Raw genomic sequence first — 13,290 nt, 5'->3', positions numbered from 1 at the left:
TTACATTTGAAGGCAAAGTAGCAGATTATTAAAATCGGACAGATTTTTATGAAGCTCTGATTGACCTTTTTCTTTTTTTGGAGGTGGAAGGGGCTGTTTAGTTTCAGCAATAACCACCCCCTTCCTATCAAAAACAATTAAGTGTTAATTAACACTTGGAGTTAAAATAATGAAACTGAAAGTTAGACTGAATTTTGTTTTACTCACAGAATATGCTGGGGAAGTGACTAGGACAGCAAAGATTGGAAAGAATTACTAGCTAATTTCCTCTTCCGGAAGCTCTTTGGCTCCTATTCTTTCTGCTTCACGTGCCCTCGCCAGGCACACTCCACCCAGCTCCATACCTGCCACACGCACCAAATTGGGGGGTGGGAGGGGGCGGTCCCTTTGATCATTAAAAAAAAAAAAAAGTTGACTCGATTTACCTTAGAGGTTACCGGGTTTAAGAAGGCACCGGGCAAGCCCGAAGCCAGCCAGCCACCCACGCCCCCACCCACGCCTTCTTTCGGTGCTCCCGGGAACCCCGGCAAGGGGCCACCCGCGCCGCACAGGGGCGGCCTTCCCGCCCCTTCCCGCAGCGCCGGGGCCCGCGGGGCGGGGGGGAGGAGGAGGAGGAAGCCCGTACAGGCAGTACCCACCGCGCCAGGAGAGCCAGCCCGGATCGCCCGCGGCGCCCTGCGCGGTCCGGAGGGGAGGGTCCTGGAGGAGGGGCGGCCCGAGCCCCAATCTGGAAATGCCAACTCCGCTTTGCGGCCGGGCCCCAGCCTAGAAGGAAACGGAAGTCTCTCCGTCTCCCTCAGGCGCACCCACCAGCCCGCCCGTCGCCCGCAGGAGCCCCGAGCCGGGGAACCCGAGGTGCGTCCACGGCAGGGCCTCACACAGACTCCGGCCGCGGTCGGTCAGTCTCAGGCCCCGGCCGCGCCAAGGGCCCCCCCGCGCCGCCGCAAGCTCCTTTCTACCGTCCCCGCCCGGGGCCAGCCTCCCGCCCTGTAAGGCCCCTCCTTCTTCCCCCTCCGCCATTTTCGAACTTACCCTTGGGCCCGGGCGCCCCGGATTAGTGCTGAGCCCTCCCAGGGCGCAGCCAAGGTCCCGCCACTTCCCTGGGCCGGAAGGGGGCAGCCCGGACAATCGAAGCCCTCTCCCCCCAACCCCCACCCCCCGGCTGGAAGCCAGAACCTGACCCAGCGGGCGCGCCTGCGCAGTGGGTACCTCGCAGTCCCCGCCCCCAGCTCGAAGGTTTCCTCGTCAACCTCGAGGTGTTTTTTCCCACGGCTTTTACCTGCTGGGCTTTGGTGTTGAGCAGCAGGGGCGTAGAGGTAAAGTTACGGATGGAAAGAGAGCGAACAAGTTGAGTTCTCACTACCGACCAAGCACTGTGTGAGGCATAGGATGCGTTCTTTGTTGTGATTTTGACAACCCTGTAAGATAGGCCCTGTCTCATTAAACCCATTTTACGGAGGAAATTGAGGCCCAGAGAAGAAAAGTCCCTCCATGGGTGAGAGAACATGAGAGACTCCCAACTCTGGGAACGAACAAGAGGTAGTGGAAAGGGGGGTGGGCGGGGGGGTTGGGGTGACGGGGCACTTGACGGGATGGGCACTGGGTATTATGCTATATGTTGGCAAATCGAACTCAAAAAAAAAATATATATATATATACCAAAAAAAAAAGGCCCTCCATTAGCATGCAGCTAATAAATGAGGGAAGGAACTGAGATTAGAATACGGTCCGTGCCCTAGATGGAATGGATAAAAGGAAAAGGACATTCAGTTGGAACAGGATGGGGATTGAGAGATAAAGGGAAAATGAATAGGAAAGAGGGCAGGAGGCAGGGAAACCGGAAATCTGGGACATAATATGCTGATCATATCCTGGATTTATTTCAAATATGCTGTAAGGTTGCCAAATGAATTTTGTTTCACAGACTTAGGCTCCCTTATACGCTAGTGTAGTGACATGAGAGATTCTGAATGAGAGTGTTTCATATCAAGAGGAAGATTCTAAGTATCACCTGCATCCTCAAATGATGCTTCCCTTCTTGAGAAGGGAATTTGGAGAGAGGAGAGAAGAGACTTCTCTTTCGTTTTTAGGCTTTTGCTAAATATTACCTCTCCGATCCTCTTTACTGTCATAGCTCTGAGAATCTCACATCTGACATTGGGTAATAGTAATTGCAAGCAAACAGTTATTTAATTCACAGCAGGGACACCTGGGTGGCTCAGCAGTTGAGCGTCTGCCTTTGGCTCAGGGCGTGATCCCGGAGTCCCGGGATTGAGTCCCGCATCAGGCTTCCTGCATGGAGCCTGCTTCTCCCTCTGCCTGTGTCTCTGCCTCTCACTCTGTGTGTCTCATTAATAAATAAATAAAAATCTTAAAAAAAAAATTGGGACACCTGGGTCGTTCAGTGGTTGAGCATCTGCCTTTGGCTCAGGTCGTGATCCTGGGGTCCTGGGATTGAGTCCTACATCGGGCTCCTCGCAGACAGCCTGTCTCTCCCTCTGCCTATGTCTCTGCCTCTCTCTCTCTGTGTGTCTCTCATGAATAAATAATGATCTTTAAATAAATAATTCTCACAGCAATCTTATGAAATATGTAACTACCATTATTTCCATTTTACAAATGAAGAAACTGAGGTTTAGAGAGTTTAGATGGCTTGCCCAAAGTCACACTGCTGGTATGTGTGGGAGCTGGAACAGTGATTCAAACCTAGATCTTCCGATTCCAGATGTGCCTGACCATTACTTGGTCTCCTGACTTGCCTCTCTATCCCTAGGACTGGTGGTACCCTGCAGTCCCGACTGCACAAGGCAATGTGACCTAAACCCTTCAACACTACTTTCCCGGATTATGTTAAAACTCTTTAGCTTTCTGTTCACTTTTCCCTTGGGCTCCGTACTGTCAACTGAAAGAAAAGCATCCTTAAAGTAGGTTAGTAAATGCTTTATTCGTTGCCTTACTGAGAATGATAGCCTGGGAAAACAGGCTTCCGGATTGCTCTAAAGACTGGCTCCAGGGCTTCGCTAGCTCCCCAGGATTATATATACAAAAGGGGCAAAGGGTATGCCTGCTTGCAAGCAGCTGTCCAAATACTTGCGCATCAAAAGGTAGAATTTGTTACGGTTGTAAAAGTTACAGTTTATTGATTTCCACATAGAGACGAGAAAGACCCTGGGGTCATCTTAATACGTTACGTTTCTATCATATCTAATTGTTTAAAAATATTGCTTGCGTGTCTCTGCTTAATTGGTTTTCCGGTTCTTCCTGTTTTTGATTCTTCCTTGAGGTCACTTGAGCCGGTCACTGAAGGCTGACATCAGTCATCAACTGCAGTTTTAGTACACACGACCTATCTTCTAACAAAACAGAACTGCTAACCATAGAAGTACAGTTACTGCCCTTTCCCAGCTTTCCCGCCTTCCATTCACTTACTCAAATAGCTCCCTGTGCCTAGGAAGAAGGACTGCCCTTACTCAAAGCCTTCTCTGATTCCTTCTTCCTCCTCTGAACTCTCTTGGCACTTGAATTTTTGTTTTTAGTTTTGTTAGCACCTTTTAAAAGCTGTAATTAAATGTGTATAACATAGGGGTGTTTGGCTGGCTCAGTGGAAAATGCGACTCTTGATCTCAGGTGGTGAGTTCCAGCCCTGTTGTTGGGCATACAGATCATTAGAAAAAAGAGAGTATATTACATACAATTTACCATTTGAGCCATTTTTCAAGTATACAGATCAGTGGCATTGAGTACCTTCAACATCCACCTCCAGAACTTTTTCATCTCACTTGGCACTTGAATTTATGCCTTTGTTATGGAACATAGTGCTTTCTGCCATGTTGTATAGCTGTTTGTGTACATGTCTTATCTCACCTATATTTTAAGTTCATTTATGGTAAAATGTGTGTCTTAACTCTTTTTTGTAATTCCTCCAAAACTCTTGGAGTCATCTTTAATCCACCCCCTCCATCCCTTATCCAATTCTCAGCAAATCCTGTCCATCTCAATTTTCAAAATATATCCACAGTATCACCAATTCTCAATAACACCACTATGACCCTAGTCTGTCTCTCTCTTATACTTTAGCTTCCTCTCTGGTCTTCCAGCTTACCTCCTTGCCTGTCTCCAGTGTATTTACACAGCAGCCAGACTTGTCCTAATAAGCCAGATCATTGTCATTTATCTGCTCAAATCCCTTCAGTGGCTCTCCATTTCACTCAGAAAAAAGCCACAGATGTATAATGGCCTACAAAGGCTTTCGTGGCCAGCCACCAACACGATCTCTAGTGATCTTCACCTCTTGCTCTTCATGCCCTTGGCTACAATGAACTAGAGCTGACCCCTGTAAGCTAATAGAATGCTGTGGAAGTGATAGCATATGATTTATTATTTTTTTTTAATTTTTATTTATTTATGAGAGAGAGAGAGAGAGACAGAGGCAGAGACACAGGCAGAGGGAGAAGCAGGCTCCATGCACCGGGAGCCCGATGTGGGATTCAATCCCGGGTCTCCAGGATCACGCCCTGGGCCAAAGGCAGGCGCCAAACCACTGCGCCACCCAGGGATCCCTGATAGCATATGATTTAAAAGCCTAGGTCCTAAAAGGCATTGTGATTTCTGCCTTGCTCTGTCTTGGATTGGTTGCTCTGTAGGAAGCCAGCTGGTATGTCATGGGGATACTCAAGCATCATGAGAGGCCCACAAAGGGAAAAATTGAGGCTGCCCCTTCTTCACATCTCCTCCTCCCCTCCCACCACCAAACACCAACTTGTCAACCACGTGAGTGAGCCACCTTGGAAGAGGATTCTTCAGACCCACACTTCCAATGACTGCAACCTCTTGAAACCCAAAGCCAGGAACACCCAGCCAAAACCCTCTTGAATTCCTGTGTATTGCTGTTTTAGATAGCTAAATTTTACTTACTTGTTTTTATTTATTTTTTATTTTTTATTTCTTTTTTTAATAAGCATTTTTTTTAATTTATTTATTCAGAGAGAGAGAGAGACTGAGAGGCAGAGACACAGGCAGAGGGAGAAGCGGGCTCCATGCAGGGAGCCTGATGTGGGACTCAATCCTAGGTCTCCAGGATCAGACCCCGGGCTGCAGGCGGTGCTAAACCACTGTGCCACCGGAGGTGCCCTACTTGTTTTTATTTTTATATGTAATTTCCACACCCATTGTGAGACTCAAACTCATGACCCTGAGATCAAGAGTCATATGTTCCACCAACTGAGCCAGCCAGGTTCCCATTAAGTAGCTAAATTTTAGGACAATTTGTTACCCAACAGTAAATAACTAATACAAGGGCTCTACACAATCAGAGTCCTCCATACCTCAATGTCTTCATCTCTTACTATTCTTACCCCTTGTTCCTTTAGCTTTCCTGCCTCAGGGCCTTTGCACTTGCTGTTCACTCTGCCTGGAACACTTCCCCCAAATATATCCATGGCTTGTCCTTCAGCTCCTTCAAGTCTTTGCTTAATCGTCACCTTCTCAATAAGGCATACCATGACTACCATATTTGAAATTACAACTTCTCTCATAACACTCTCAATCTCCCTTCCCTGCTCTGCCTCCCCCACCCCGCCATGGTATCTATTACTTTGTAGCATGCTATATGGTTATTTTCTTTATCGTGTTTGTTTATTTTTGAAGATTTTATTTCTTTTTTTTTAAGGAGTATCCTTTTCCCTTTTTAAGATTTTATTTATTTATTTATGAGAGAGACACAGAGAAGGAGAGGCAGAGACACAAGCAGAGGGAGAAGTAGGCTCCATGCAGGGAGCCTGACATGGGACTCGATCCTGGGACTCCAAGATCATGCCCTGGGCTGAAGGCAGGCGCTAAACCACTAAGCCACCCAGGCATCCCAAGATTTTATTTCTTTATTCACAAAAGACACAGAGAGAAAGGCAGAGACATAGGCAGATGGAGAAGCAGGCTCCCTGTGGAGAGCCTGATGCAGGACTCGATCCCAGGACCCCGGGATCATGACCTGAGCCAAAGGAAGATGCTCAACCACTGAGCCGCCCAGGTGCCCCGTGTTTGTTTATTATATGTCTCCTCCTTCCAACCTGTACTAGACTATAAGCTCCAAGAGGACAGGAATTTTTATTTCGTTCACTGATCTGTCCCAAGTACTTAGAACAATGTCTGGCAGTGTAGATACTCAGAAGATATTTGTTGAATGAGTGAATAAAAATTTCATGAACAGGGACTCCTGGGTGGCTCAGCAGTTGAGCATCTGCCTTCGGCTCTGGTCATGATCCCTCAGTCCTGGGATTGAGTCCCACATCAGGCTCCCTGCATGGAGCCTGCTTCTCCCTTTGCCTCTGCCTCTCTCTCTGTGTCTCTCATGAATAAATAAATAAAAATCTTTTTTAAAATTTCATAAACATGCCAGACCCTTGCTAAATACTTGTTAGGTGAATTGTCAGTTGGGAAATGTGAACAGCAAAAGCAGACATAGCTGGGGTATGATATTTAGGTTTTATATGACTGGACACACGGAAGTTTGAAGTTAGAAAAACACAATCTACAAAGAGGTTACTCTTGTCTGTATAAGGATGCTTTGTTGTAATTGTTTTTGGTTGAGGAGAAGGATTATTTAGAGAGGAAAAGAATAAAGGCATGTTAGCTTGAACTATATGGAATTGCCAATGTCAAGCCATTGCCAAATACTCCAAACGGCAATTTAATGTGGAGAAAGGAAACCTGATAGCATAAAGACCCAGCAGAAATAAGAGATGGAATCAAGCATGAGTAGTGGCATTAACCTTGGATAGGAAAAAGAACAAATCTGTAGAGGCTAAAAGTGATGAGATGTAGATAAGGAGAGAAGAATTTTGAGAATGGTTGCCACACCTCGATGGCAGGTGGATTCTGTGGGAAGTAACATGTAGATATCTGCTGAGAAGAACAGCCAAGGTTTAACACTGTAACACCTTATGCAAATACAGTTGTAAAGTGAAAGCCCAACTAAGTTAAGAGCAGAGTTGTTTTGGGTGAAGGAAGGCGGGGTGAGCCCTGACTTCCAGACATTGCCCTCAGAGCTATATACCTTCTGGCAGGAAGGGGTACACGCCTGCATAGGATTACTCTTGACTCATCAACTGAGAACAGCCTCTGTGAAGGTCGTTCATGCTGAATAGTGTCTATCAGCAGCACCTGCTCCTCAGTCTCCTGACTTTTGCTTGGGTGTCTTGATTGCTAACCTCTCCCTCCTTGCTGCCAGAAAGACTGCAATTATAATTTCCTCTCTTTGAGCAGTCATAAAGGTGCTTGCCCTTATCTGGTGCCCATAAAATTAGCACCTCCAGCCAGCCTTCCCTTTCTCCTTTTTCTTTATCTTCCAGGACTCAGTCATACAGAAGAGACTTGTTGCCTGTTTGGGGTAGGGACCGAAGAGCGTACTCTCGAGCTAACAGAAAATTCGACCTGGAATTTTTAATCTATTCCTATGGTTGTACACCATGTATTCAGTCTGCAAAAGTCCAACAACAATATCGAGGTCATGGTGTGTCTAGAGTAAGGTGGAGGTAAAAGCTACAGGAATTGAGGTCCAGGAGAGGTGCTAGCATGTTGGAGGGATCATCACCCAGGATGCTAGTGGGATTTGTGTTTAGGGAGGAAGACTATGAGCCCAAGGCCACAGATGTCAATAGATGTGAGCAAGTGTCCTGGATGGAGATAGATAATAATTGTTGGCATTTACAAAGAGTTTACCATAAGCCGCACTGTCTTCAGTGCTTGGCATATTTTGTCTCTCCTAATCCTCTCAGTCACCCTATAAGTTAAGTGTTCTTTTAATTCTCATCTTGACTCAGAACCTAAAATGATGCCTGGCATATGGTAGGTACTCAAGCCAGATCAGGTCACTCCTCTGCCTAAACCCCTGCAATGGCATCTCACTTGGTAGGGGCAAGCACAGGGTGCAGTGGGAATCTAGAGGAGAGCTCCAGAAGAGGGGGAGGGAGAAGAGTGAATCAGAGCTGGCTCTACAGGGATTTCAGTCTTGAAGGACAACCAAGAGTTAGCTAGCTGACGCAGTGGGAGAAAGGCATTCTAAGCAGACATGTGAGCAGATGTGCTGACTCATGGAGGGGGAACAACACAATATGCAGTTGGAGAATGGCAGTTAATGCCTTATGGTCCGGGCGGAGCCGCTATCATTTATTGTTTTTTATGTTCACATTGTGTTCAGTGCGTTACATAGATGATCGCTTTTAATCATCCTGCAACTCTAGGGAGGTAATGTTATTATCCCCATTTTACAAGTAAGAAAACTGAGGACAGATAGGTTGGGTTGCCCAAGGTCTCAAAACTAGTAAGGCAGAGGTGTAGATATGTGGTGATGGGGGGGGGTGGGTTGGATGGAGCCTGAAAAGAGACCTGAGGCTCTAGGGAGGTAGCCCAGATAAAATCCAGTCTACTCGAGCTGCTATGACAGGATACCACAGGCTGGGTGGCCTACATGATGGAAATTGATTTTCTCATAGTTCTGGAGGCTTTTTTAAAACTTTTTCTTTTTTAAGACTTTATTTATTCATGAGAGACAGAGAGAGAGAGGCAGAGACACAGGCAGAGGGAGAAACAGGCGCCATGCAGGTTGCCCAACGTGGGACTCGATCCCAGGTCTCCAGGATCAGGCTCTGGGCTGAAGGCAGCGTTAAACCGCAGAGCCACCCGGGCTGTCCCAGTTCTGGAGGCTTAAAGTCTGAGATCAGGGTGTTGGCAGGTTCATGTCTAAGATCTGTTCTCTAGGCTTGCCGATGGCTGTCTTCTCTCTGTCTTTACATGGTCTTCCCTCTTGGTTCTGTGTCCTAATCGCTCCTCAATAAAGACATCTGTCATATTGGATTAGAGCACACCCTAATCACCTCATTTTAACTTAATTACCTCTTCAAAAGCCTTATCTCCAAATGCAGTCACATTCTGAGGTCCCATGGGTTAGGACCCCAACATGAATTTGGGGGGGAATACAGTCCAGTCCCTGACAGCTTGCATGGCACATTAAATTATTTGGCCCCATAAACCAGTGGTTCCCACACCTCATGGTGAACCAGAATCACCTGAACAGCTTTTTGACACTGCTAATTCTTGGATAATCCCCACTCAGGTGATTCAGTCAGTAAAGCTAGGCCATGTTTGAGGGAAATGTAAAGCTTCTGCGCAGTCTCCAGCTGATTCCGGTGCTGTGTCTATCTGGGCTATGTTTTGAGGAAACCAATTCCAGGCTGATTAGAGACAGGAAATGTAAAAGGCAAAACGGACATTTTAAGTTTTTTATTATTTTTTTTTAACAAGAGAGAGAGAGAGAGAGAGAGAGAGAGAATGCACAGGGGAGCGGGGAAGGGCAGAAGGAGAGGGAAGCGGACCCTGACCTCACAACCTGAGCTGAAACCAAGTCAGATGCTTAGCCGATTAGCCACCCAGGTGCACCCAAACTTTATTTTTAAAGAAAATACAGGGCAGCCCTGGTGGTGCAGCGGTTAATGCTGCCTGCAGCCTGGGGTGTGATCCTGGAGACCTGGGATCCAGTCCCACATTGGCTCCCCACAGGGAGCCTGCTTCTCCCTCTGCCTATGTCTCTGCTTTTCTTTGTCTCTCATGAATAAATAAAATCTTTAAAAAAAATACAAGAGAGGGTGCCTGGATGGCTCAGTCACTTAAGAGTTGTGTGCCTTCGGGAACCCTGGGTGGCACAGCGGTTTAGCCCCTGCCTTTGGCCCAGGGTGCGATCCTGGAGACCCGGGATCGAATCCCACATCGGGCTCCTGGTGCATGGAGCCTGCTTCTCCCTCTGCCTATGTCTCTGTGCCTCTCTCTCTCTCTCTCTCTCTCTCTCTCTCTGTGTGACTATCATAAATAAATAAAAATTAAAAAATAATTAAAAAAAAGAGTTGTATCCCGACTCAGGTCATGATCTCAGGGTTCTGGGATCGAGCCCCACGTTGGGCTCCCTGCTCAGCAGGAGAGTCTGCTTCTCCCTCTCCCTTTTCCCCTGCTCCTGCTCTCTCACAAATAAATAATAATAATAAAATAATAAAAAATTAGGGGCACCTAGGTGGCTCAGTCGGTTGGGTGTCTGACTCAATTTTTGGCTCAGGTCATGACCTTAGAGTCCTGGGGAGTCTGCCTCCCCATCCCACAGTCCTGCTTCTCCTCTCTCTCTAAAATAAATAAATATTTTAATTAATAAATTAAAAATAAAAAAAAGAAAATACAAGAGAGTCTCTTCCTCTCTGGACTCAGATGTAGTTTGCGGCAACATGGCTAAACACCAAAAAGGTGGGAATTGTGAGTAAATGCAGGACCCGTTATAGCTCCTCCCTCAGGAAAATGGTGAAGAAGATTGAAATAAGGCAGCAAGCCAAGTACACTTGCTCCTTCTGTGGCAAAACCAAGATGAGAAGACAAGCTATAGGGATCTTGCACTGTGGTTCCAGCATGAAAACCGTAGCTGGTGGCACCTGAGCGTATCACACCACTTCTGCAGTCATGGTAAAGTCAGCCATCAGAGGACTGAAGTTGTTGAAAGACCAGTAGAAGCTCCACCAACTGAAACATTGCTAACCTATAATAAATGGGTTAATTGATGTAAGAAAAAAATGTTTAAAAGAAAAAGAAATACAAGACAGTATAATTTCATCATAGGGTAGGAAATGATGTTGTAGACCAGTGGTTTTCATGCTGTTTGCTCTCATATCCCTCAAAGAATCTTGAAAAGTTATGGATCCACTTTTACATGTTTAATGTGACATAAAAATGTTTTCATTATAAGTTAAAATAATTACAAAGGATGTAATTTCCAATATATTATAAATGGTGGCATAAAAACCAAATCTATCATTATTTTAAGTGAAATCTAAATACCATAGTGATTTGATATCCACTGTCATCCATTTGAAAATTAAAGGAATAAACTTTAATAGCCAGAAAATTTATATCTATTTTTGTCTTTAATTCATTTTTCACTTCTACTTCCCCCATAGAATTTTATCTTAATGTGATATATTTTATGCTTAAAAGTACTTTATTGATCACCCTATCATATTTCTTTGCAGCAGAAATAGGAATATAAAACAATTTGTTAGCAAGTGTCCTATAAACATATTTTTAGCTATTAAAAAATTCCTCTGGCTGGAGTTATTTGTAACTGTTATTGGTATAAAATTGCTCAAAACATAAATTTTTTATACATCTTGATAAATGAATGGAAAACCTAAAAGTCCAATTTTATTGTAAATTCACCCTTGAATGAACTGGATTTTTTTCCCCCTCCCCATGTATGGATGGATAAATACAACCTCTTGCTGGAATGAGAGTTCAGTTTTGGGACGCCTGGGTGGCTCAGCGGTTGAGCATCTGCCTTCAGCTCAAGGTGTGATCCCGGAGTTCCGGGATCGAGTCCCACATCGGGCTCTCTGCATGGAGCCTGCTTTTCCCTCTGCCTATGTCTTTGCCTCTCTCTCTGTGTCTCTCATGAATAAATAAATAAAATCTTAGAAAAAAAAAGAGTTCAGTTTCAGTTCTATTTCTGTTTTTATTTTTATAGATACACTGAGAAAATTGTTGAAACATGTAAGAATCTGAAAATATAAATAGTATTGTAATAGCAAATTTATTTATGAGCTCTGAGTTGTTTACCAAAAATCACATAGTGATCTATCAGAAATGTCTTTTTATGATCTGTTGTCTGGCTACCTGATTAAATTTTCCTTCAAATTTGTTGAAAGCAAAGAATTGCAAACCGTCTGACTTGCAAAAGGATTTGTTACTCATTCACTAGAGTCATTCACTTTCTTACCTTCTAGGGAGTATACCAAAAAGGCTTTTTAGATGACTAGTAACTAGACCTCTATACTTTTTCACTTATTTAACCTGATATACTTGGAAAGGGTTGGAAAAGTTAAAATATTATTAATTTGAATAAATATTTGTCAATATAGTATTTTATTTTATTTTTTTAATACAGTATTTTAAAATAAACGTTTCTATTTTATCTTGAGCTTTAACTATATTTTCATCATATGTTTTTGGAGCTACTGATCTTAGTTTATTCAATTAATATATGTATATGTATATATTTTAAAGATCTTATTTATTTAACAGAAGAGAATGCACAAGTAGGGGGAGTGGCAGGCAGAAGGAGAAGCAGACTCCTTGATGAGCAGGGAGCCAAATGTGGGACTCTATCTCAGGACCCTGGGATCATGACTTGAGTCAAAGGCAGATGCTTACCCCTGACTGAGCCACTCAGGAGCCTCAGTTTATTCAATTAATAGAAATGCCCACTATATAATCTAACTGCCAGTCAGTCCTATTCATACAAAAAAAATAAAAAAGTCAAATGAGACTTTTTAAAAATATTTTTTAATTCATTTATTCATGAGAGACACACAGAGAGAGGCAGGGACACAGGCAGAGGGAGAAGCAGGCTCCATGCAGGGAGCCCAATGCAGGACTCAATCCCAGGATCCTGGCCGGAATCACGCCCTGGGCCAAAGGCAGACGCTCAACCACTGAGCCACCCAGGCGTCTCTTACTTTGTTTTTTAAAGTCTGAGTTTTTTATTTTTCAATTCAAATAAAAATGTGTTAATGCATTCCTTGTAACAATGATCTCAATTCTGAATTCTAAGCTAGATAGGCAGAGCCCTGCCATGAATTTGTTGCCTGGATGAAACAAGGCACTGACACCTTCAGTATTTACCACAGCTCTCATTGCTTTGTTCTCATGGACCTGTCTCTCAGAAGCAGAAAAAGACACAAGACTGACTAGAGGAACCTTCCTCAGCATCTACTTGTTTTATTTTTTTTTAAATATTTTATTTATTTATCATGAGAGAGAGAGAGAGAGAGAGAGAGAGGCAGAAGCAGGCTCCATGCGGGGAGCCTGACATGGGACTCGATCCCGGGACCCCAGGATCACACCCTGGGCCAAAGGCAGGCGCTTAAACCACTGAGCCACCCAGGCTGCCCCATCTACTTGTTTTAAACAAGTAAATAAATTGATAGAATTGTACATAAATGTCCATGTCCTTGACACCTAGATTCTACAATGAGCATTTTGCTATGTTCATTTTAATACCTCTTTTTCCATTTACCCATCCCTCTATTCATTGTTGAGGTGCAAGACCTACCTTTGCCCTATGATCCTTCTATTTTTTTAAAAAAATTTTTTAAAGGATTTTACCTATTTATTCATGAGAGACAGAGAGAGAGAGAGAGAAGGAGAGAGAGAGAGAGAGAGAGAGGCAGAGACACAGGCAGAGGGAGAAGCAGGCTCCATGCAGGG

At 44.4% G+C, this 13,290-nt stretch overlaps 1 protein-coding gene and 1 pseudogene across 8 annotated transcripts in view; one reads left to right on the top strand and one right to left on the bottom strand.

Annotated features, from left to right (window-relative positions):
• XIAP (X-linked inhibitor of apoptosis) overlaps positions 1-1,221 on the bottom strand; it is a 53,754-nt gene extending 52,533 nt beyond the window's left edge. Inside the window, exons 1-3 of one of the 8 annotated variants that reach the window (XM_072744535.1) lie at positions 1,033-1,171; positions 639-765; positions 208-385 (exon numbers count right to left, since the gene is read on the bottom strand). The gene's annotated coding sequence lies outside the window, so the exon portion shown is untranslated. Of the gene's footprint in view, positions 1-207; positions 386-638; positions 977-1,032 lie in introns of those variants that run through there. The other 7 variants (XM_026017888.2, XM_072744534.1, XM_072744531.1 and 4 more) reach the window with 7 other exon arrangements.
• Positions 1,222-4,680: 3,459 nt separating this feature from the next.
• Positions 4,681-11,449, top strand: LOC140596121 (large ribosomal subunit protein eL43-like; annotated as a pseudogene).
• Positions 11,450-13,290: the final 1,841 nt, after the last annotated feature.

The sequence above is a fragment of the Vulpes vulpes genome, chromosome X (genome assembly GCF_048418805.1).
Source record: "Vulpes vulpes isolate BD-2025 chromosome X, VulVul3, whole genome shotgun sequence".
Taxonomy (NCBI): Eukaryota; Metazoa; Chordata; class Mammalia; order Carnivora; family Canidae; genus Vulpes; species Vulpes vulpes.
The sequence above is the reverse complement of the archived record's forward strand: the minus strand, read 5'-3'. Positions and strand labels throughout refer to the sequence as shown.